The following is an 8823-nucleotide window of genomic DNA, read 5'->3' on the forward strand; positions in this document are numbered from 1 at the left end:
ATGTAAACTACTGTACTGAACAGTATTCCATATGCTTATGTATGCCATATATCCATTTCAAAAGTACAAATTTACACATTACTGTATGTGGGAAATTGATAGAAAGAGACTGGATAGAACTGTGATATATAAAAGGAAAAAGAAATATGGGCACAAAGATGAAAATAAGTACATTTTCAGAATTTGTAACTCTTGTGTTGTCCTCTGTCTATACGCTATACGCTTTCCAACAGAAGATTCATGAGATGAACCTCTGAGCTATTTCAGAGAAATGGTTTATCATTGGTGTATCATCTACATTCTCTTCATTAGTAAAGATTCACTTGCACAATTCATGCCAAATTGACAAAAAAGTCTAATAATAATGTGTAAAAATAAAAATAAAAAGGTGTGCTTGGCAGTTTATGATAACAAGATTAACCATTTTGCATGTAATGACTTATACAATGAACTAAAGATTAGATGTTTTGAGGGGTAAAACTGTTGCACAGAAACTCTATAATACATGTTGAGCAACATGACATTAGCAACTGATAATGTAGGAAACTGCAGATAAATGTGCATAATCAATTGCATGAATGTACAAAAGCAATCACAACTTGTTCAAAAGAATGAAAAGCTGGTTTTATGATGTGTATAAAAGACTAGATGATGCGGAGGTTGTACAAGTAGTTACTTGAGAATTTAATTTCTGATTTGAGAATCTATAAATTTTTTAATAAATCAATAAAACTTTTTCTTTTTTCTTTTTTCTTTTTTTTTAATGGAAACTTTTGCTTCTGCTCCGACATGATTATAAAAAACATCTTTGTTAGGATTTACCCAGATACAAACAATCAAAAGTCACATGATTCAAAATGAACTCAGTCCACATTTTACTGCTCTGTATTCTTACTCAGATAACTAATGGCTAATTTGTGTCTATTTTTATATGAGAGTCATTATGTGTGTGTGTTGGTGGGGGGTGGGGGTCTAAAAGAACTAAGACGGATCCAAAGATTTTCTTCTGTGTCTTGAAACACGAATGTCTTATTCTTTCAGATTCACTACAATAGTTATTCAAGGTTGTTTAGGATTAAAGATCACTGAATCCTCACCTTCTTCATTGGAGCATTGAGTTAATTATGACTCATCTGTCAGTGAAAGTGATTAACCTAATCACCTGTAATACTCCCAGAGAGCTCAGACTGTTCATAAGGCATGGCTCATTGAACAACATGAAATGACAATCAAATGAGTTTTGTATCCTAAATAAGATGCATAAAAGAGCAGAGGAGAACAGTGTCACTCCTTATAAGACAACTGTTCATTCCAACTTACTCTGATATGAATATATCTCATTGTCCATCTCTGACTTTCATTAGTGTAATTCAGTAAGGCAATCTTGTTCAGTAATGTTAATTACAGTGACAAAACATGTTAGCAATATGTGATTGGAGGGAAACGATAGGCCTAAAAACTGTTCAAATAGCTAAACTGGGAAGAAGCTCAGGTTATTTGGTCTTGATAAATCACTTTTCTCTAGAGGTCCTTCAACATTAACATTAACATGCATTTTTTGTTGTTGTTTTTTTTTTTTGCTATTGGTGAATAATGTGTTTGTTAAATAATTCTGCTTATTATTTTGTTAATTGTATTGACAGATCGAATTATTTTGTGTGAGATGGTGTTGTTTGATAGTTTGATATTTTATCTTAAAATATGTATTATTGATTAGATTCATCAAAAGTTAAGGCACCGTAAAGACAATTATTATGTTTCAAAACATTTATATTTCAAATAAATTCTGTTCTTTTCAACTTTCTATTCATCAAAGAATCCTGAAAGTAAAATCACCACTTTTTCCACAATAATAATAATAATGATAATAATAATTAAATCAGCTTTGATCACAGGAATAAATAACATTTTACATTTTAAATTGCAAGTACATACACAAACAAAAAATATATATATTTTTTAATTTGGACTGACATTCCACAGTTTGAACCCCAGTTTTGTTCAAATAAACGCATCCTTTTTGAGCAGAAGAGGCTCTTTTAAAAACATTAAAAAGTCTCGCCGACCAATGTCTATGGAACGCATCTCTGTACTGTTGTTTCTCTAAAAGCAGCCCCAAAATATGTAAAAATATTAATGAAGATTAAATGTGACTTTATGGGTCACTGTCGGTTCCACCTCTCCCCTCAGTGGCTGGATGTTTTCATTGTGACGGGGTTGGCAAATATCTCATTTCTGATGTGGCAACACCAGCTGAATACAAAGCACTGTGCACTGTCAGAGCCCGAGTCGTTACTCATTGATGTGTGAATGAAGCCCAACACCAAGTCACATCTCTCATGGGGGAAGGGTTCATGATGAGGTTCAGACAGGTGGACAGACTGATAAAAAGGTTTCATTTATATGTAAATCAAAAGAGTGACCAATCAATTATTCTCATTTGAATAAACACTCCTGTCCCTTATGCCCCATTGGACCATCGATTTGACTCCTAATTCCAGTCATGATCTGGCCCCCTTCAGCTGCAGATACAAATAGTGGAGTGTCCTCGTTTTTAGACCAGTTTGAACTGTGGTTCTGTGACAGAACTCAGACTGAACTGTGCAAGTTGGAAATCCATATTTGGACGAGGGCTCTGCAATTGCTGCATAAGATTAATCATTTGTCAGATGCTGTCGCCGTGTTGGAAAGCGCAAAAGATTGAAAAATATCACTGATTTCACATCTAGCTGCCTGAATTTTTCAGTCTTTATTTATTCTGCTTTGTCTTGTGGATTTAGTGTAAAATAAATCCATTTAGATTAATTTGAGTAAAAATGTGTTTTCAGGATGAAAACCACTATTTTCTGTTTCAAATTTCATTTGAATTTCGAATTCAATGGGTCATCTTGTTAATGATATAAATTAATTACAGCAATAAAATTAAATTGCATCATGAACGAGAACATAAACAACAAGATCACATTATACCACAGAAATTCCAAAATGACATTTCCCTTACATTCAACTTCCAAAAGTGCATTCATCTCTGCCATGTTACATTCATTTAATTGACTAGTACTATGTGCTGTATTAACAACAACATAAATGGCGTTAATAAAAACACTAAAACTGACAAGCTACGCAATATCACATTCATAATTGAATGCAATTCACCTAATGAACGTGATATAGCGCCGCTTGTCCGTGATCTACAGCTGTGTATTAAATGTTGCTCTATCTGAAAGCACGTGATGGAGATTTACCGGTTCTATTAATCACAGAACCGCCTTTACTGACGAGATGCGGATGACAATCATGTGTGATTTATCATGCTGCCCTTGTTTGTTGATAAAAAAGAACAAAGTAGATTAGTAAATTTAATATGCTAAGTGTATTCAAAGCGCCTCCATTAATGTCTAGGGTGTGTGGAATGGTGCTCTGTAATGATTGTTTTTGTTTGTTTGTTTTTTACTAGTGCGTGGAATGGTTCCCTGTAATTGGTTGAGCAGATATATCGGATTCAGCAAAAAAAGGAGACTAGCGTTTGTTGCAGGTAGGAAAAAAGGGAAAATACATGACCTAATAACTCTGCGAATATCGAATTTTGGTTAAAATGTAAAATTGACTTTTCAATACCGACCAGAGACAATACTGACTTTGGCAGAAAGTAATATATATATACACTCTAAAAACTGCTGGGTTGAAAACAACCCAATTTGGGTTATTTTGACAACCCAGCGCTGGGTCAAAAAGGGACGAACCCAGCGCTGGGTTGTTTTAACCCAACCAGTTGGGTTATCATATTTAACCCAGCCTGCTGGGTTGCCTTTTTTATGGTTTAAAATGACTATATTGCAGGGTTTAAAAAAACAGAGCGGGTGTTTTTTTTATCACTGTATTTCAGAAGGAAAACTACTGTATTTAGAAAATGTTCGATATAATTTCGCATGTGCTTGATAAGGCAGCGTTTGTGAGCTCAGCACCGTTCTGCAGCCGTTACCGGAGAAACCTACCTCTCCCGCTCTTAGCGCCTCCTCCTGGCAGAAAATAAACTCGCAGAGTGCAGCCATGTGGGGAAACAACGCATTTCTACGTTAAAATTAACCCAAATTGAGCTAGGCATTAAACCTACAAATGTTATTCATTTTAAATATCACTTTTACACACAAACAATAATTACCAAAAGGAAAATATTTATTAAAAACAAGAGAAAAGTCAAAAAGTAACATGTTAGAAGAAATGCAGAAAAGGATGGCAACAACAGCTACAGAGTTCATAAACAAAGCATTGAACATTTGATGAATATAACTTAAGATCAAATTGGACTTTGTTCAATTGTATATATTGTATAAAAATATACGAAAACACATACAATAAATTTACAATTAGTTAGTTTTTTTTCCAACTATTCTGGCATGACAGTACACAAATAAATCACAACATTAACTTTGATATTATAACCTTTAACAGACGCATGTGTGTGTGTGTGTGAAAGAATGTGAGCAGGTGTATGAATGACAGAGTGTAAACTTTTCTACTAAACAACACAGAAAAAGCATTTAACTTTTTTTTTTTTAACAAATTATACACTTACAGTTTGTTTCATTGTCCATGAATACAGATCATGCATCACGGTCAATTTTCATGATCTCTTTAGCATAACTGATGTAATCATGAAGAAACCCCATCAGCACAGCATGTGACATCTTCTACATCATCCAGGGCAGCGTCCTCCTTTAAAACCACCGCTGTTTAGGGGAAAGAAGATTCTCCTCTCTGACCAGCATTCATCCCAGTCACCGCCTGCTCTTCATCAGTGGCCTAAGAGAAACACATTTGAAAAAATTAAACATTTAATTAAACTATCCATTTTCAGGTAGAGGTGCATTCACATCCGTAACGATAGGTAAATAATCGGTTTTAAAGTTTCAACACTTTGTGCGGTTGTTTAATGTCTCAGTCCACCACAGCGCTCCAGAATGCTATAATGGCAGCACTAGTGTGAGGACATGCGATATTGTTTGAATAAATATTGCTTTCAGAAAGCTTCTTTACTGAAACATTAAAACAGACATGACCTTCACATACCTCACAATATTCACGTACATGGAGGGCTGCTCTTCAAACCGTTAGTTCACCAAATAATTAAAATGTTCATAATTTACTCTCCCCATGTTTTTCCAGACTCATACAAACTCTGTTCATTTTTTGGAAAACGTATGAATATATTTAATATTCTCTTTTTGTGTCCTCCATTGCTGGTCTGGGAGACCAGTATTTTATTTTGAACATACATGTTTGCTATCATATAATTTAAGATGTATTCATATATAAATATCAGAATTTACTTCTACAATAACTCTATATTTATGAAGCTTGAAAATACTGATTATCTAAACTATAAATAGATTAACAAATATTATGAGAACACTAAAAATATATTAATTTATGTTGTAAAGACAGACAAAAGTCTTATAGGTTTGGAATGACTTGAGGGCAAGTAAATGATTTTTTGTGTGAACTTTACCTCTAAGAGCGAAGACCAAGAATAATGACTCTCCAAATCAGACAACTCTAAAGTTGGTTTGAGTTCTGCAATGAAAAACACAGACATCAATGGTCTTAATGAAATGAGCACGTAATCACACTGTTGTTGCATCAAAATGTGAAGTAAACTGGCAGGAGACAACAGAAAAATTTATTTTCTAAAAATAACTTACATAAAATCTCAAAGGAATGATGCTCTCCCATGTCTCTTGCTTTTAACATCTACAAAAACAAAAAACAAACATTATTTTACTCTTAGTTAAACACAACAACAACTGATAGCATGAAATTATGAAGTTTACTTGCCTTAAACGATCTTTCCCTCTCTTCAGAAGAAGCTGAGAAAACCACCTCCTCACACAAGCAGACTTGTGTGTCCTTAACTCCAGTTAGTTTGAGTTCTGCAAAGAGGGGCATCAATGGTTTCAATAAAATATTAACATATACATACATACATATATAAAATCACACCGTTTTTGCATCAAAATGTGAAGTTAACAGGCAGGACACAACAGAAACATAAATTTTCTAAAAAAAAAAAAGTAATAATAATTTAACTTACATCAGTCTCAAAAGAATGAAGTTATCTTGTCTCTGGATTTCAACATCTAAAAAAAACACACACATTATTTTAGTCTTAGTAAAAATAAAGATAACTTGATGTTATTCTGAAGTTTACTCTCCTTAAACCGTCTGTCCCTCTCTTCAGAAGAACACCTCCTCCTCCTCCTCACACAGGTCTGTGACTCCTCACACAAACAGCTTCTGTGTCTTTAACTCTCAGCGCGAGGACAATGAAGACAGGAGCTGGACAAGTCTGAAACATTACATGTAAAACATACTTTTAACAGTTACCACTTCAACAGCCTCAAAATAATTATGCTAGTCTTTACTACACAATGCCGTTTCCTTTAGGAGACAAACATACATTCAGTTTAACCGCGAAAAAAAAAAGACAAATTCACATGAGCGTAACAGTGACCATAACCGTCTGTTAACGCCTCAAAGAGAACAGATAATGTAAAATCTTATGTAAATATGACAAAATACATTCACAGACGTTATATTAAAAGTACATCCTCCGTTCAGTAACTTTACATGAGGCAGTTAAGACCTCCGTGTCCGAGGCGAAAACCACATCCGTTTTTTTTATATAACGTTAGATATAACGTTAAGCTCCTTTGTTTCCGCCTTTCATACAACCGGGTAAACAATAAAAGATAACTTTACATTTTGAATATTTAACGTTACTTACCATAGTCTTTCACTCGCTTCTCGCTTCTATCACGCTGAGAAAATGGCGGCTGCTCGCACTGGAGACGTACGATTTTGACGTGACGTGCGTGCTCTCCTTCACGTCCGCGTCCTCAACCCACCCCCGCTGGGTTAAAAAAGATAGTTATTTTCAACCCAAACTTGGGTTAAAACATCCCAAAGTCCTATCCAACGGCCTCAACCCAGCAGTTGGGTTGAAAAAACAACCCAGCGTTTTTTAGAGTGTATATATATATATATATATATATATATATATATATATATATATATATATATATATATATATATATATATATATATATATATGTATACAGTGGTACAGTGGGTATAGAAAAGCATCACACCCCTTTAAAATAATCACATTTGGTTGTGTAGCTGCCTGAAATGGAGACAGACACAGTTTTTGTTTTATCCAGCTGCATTGACTCAGTGGAACTTATAACTTCCAAGTGAAAGATAATACCAATATGTAAAAAAAAAAAAAAAAGGATCAACCCTTGTGTCAGTATTTTGATTAACCACCTTTTGCTTTAATTACAGCCTTTAGTGTGTTTGGATATGTCTCTGCAAACTTTACACATCTAGACTTTGCAATATTTGCCCACTCTTCTTCATGTTAAAACTGATGGTGACTATTTGTGGACTCTAGTCTTCAAGTCATTCCACATATTTTCAATGGGGTTTAAGTCTGGACTCTAACAATATACATTTCATTCATATATAGAGTCCACCTCAGCCTCTCCTTGGGCTGCTAGGAACTCTGAGCCATAGCTGAGTGCCAAGACCCCTGAAACACGTGGATCAGACTCCACCCATTCAAAAAACATCAGAAGACCTTTACAGCTTCACTGCCGATCTGTTACAAGAGAGAAGACACATGATTCATTAGATGGCAAATCGCCCTGATGGTATCTGCTATGATGCATGAATGAATAAATAAATGAACAAATAAATATAACATCTGAATTTAAATAATATCTTACAACTTTTGCATTGTAAAAAGCAACCTGCAACTATTTCTTTAAAGAGCTATTTCTGTCTAAATTAAGCCATAACAATTAGTTGCGCTGGTATACATTTATGTTGGTTCAGTAGTTTTAAATAATATTTTCATTTTTTTGCCAATTATTAAAAAAAAAACAAAAGCTTAAAATGAATGTAAGCATTTTCATTCAATGAAAAAATATATATATAACAATAATAATAATAATAATAATAATAATAATAACATTCATATTTTGTAGTGAATAAATGTGTCTGTTTAAACAAAAATTTAATATTTTAATTATCACTCCAAACTTTAAAGCAGATTAGCTTTAACAGATCTGAAAATGTCAACTAAAATAAAAAGTAAATACAATTAAATAAAATAAAACAAAAAGTAATAATACTAATACACTAGGATTAACACTGTATAGTCTGGCATTTTATTTTGTAGAGTTTCAATGGATTAGGCAACCTTAAAACACAAACTCTCATTTAATTGCTTTAAACTAAATTTGACAAATACCTACGATGCAAGATATCATGCCTAGCGACTACCCACTAACTGACCTTGCTGGAAGAATAGCAAGTCACTTTTGCTGGCAAACCATCTTGGCTTGCGACTGGCATGCTGGTACGGCAGGAGGTCAGCCTCTCTCTAAGCCAGCGCTTAAGAAAACACTTATGATTGGTTGACGAGAATCATACCTACTACCTGCCAAATTTATTAGCAGAACCTCAAGAACAGCTTATTAGGAAGTTTATGAATGCAACTACAGCCGAGCAAATCCTAGCAAATCTCCACCTAGAACAGACAACTTTTCACATTTTTTGTGACCTTTTCAAAGCTTAAAATCTTCAGTATCCATTCATTGTAATTGCATGAATACTCAGAAAAAGAAACAAATGTCTATTTCTGTAATCACCAATGCTTTGCAAAACATTTTGGGGTGTCATTGTGTGGATTTAACAACACTTAGAAATGTCAGAGAGCATCTGCAGCAGTTTTTGTATGAATGTCAAGAACTGTTTCTG

General features: G+C 34.0%; 2 long non-coding RNA genes across 2 annotated transcripts; both read right to left on the reverse strand.

The window, feature by feature from the left end:
- Window positions 1-4187: 4187 nt before the first annotated feature.
- LOC128008395 (uncharacterized) lies at window positions 4188-5753 on the reverse strand. Its single transcript, XR_008180186.1, has 3 exons — window positions 5703-5753; window positions 5510-5574; window positions 4188-4803 (listed from the first exon to the last, which is right to left on the reverse strand). It is a non-coding gene; the product is annotated as an uncharacterized LOC128008395 (long non-coding RNA).
- Window positions 5754-5830: 77 nt separating this feature from the next.
- On the reverse strand, window positions 5831-7031 carry LOC128007821 (uncharacterized). The gene is made up of 3 exons (XR_008179620.1): window positions 6785-7031; window positions 6092-6346; window positions 5831-5930 (listed from the first exon to the last, which is right to left on the reverse strand). It is a non-coding gene; the product is annotated as an uncharacterized LOC128007821 (long non-coding RNA).
- Window positions 7032-8823: the final 1792 nt, after the last annotated feature.

The sequence above is a fragment of the Carassius gibelio genome, chromosome A1, assembly GCF_023724105.1.
Source record: "Carassius gibelio isolate Cgi1373 ecotype wild population from Czech Republic chromosome A1, carGib1.2-hapl.c, whole genome shotgun sequence".
NCBI lineage: Eukaryota > Metazoa > Chordata > Actinopteri > Cypriniformes > Cyprinidae > Carassius > Carassius gibelio.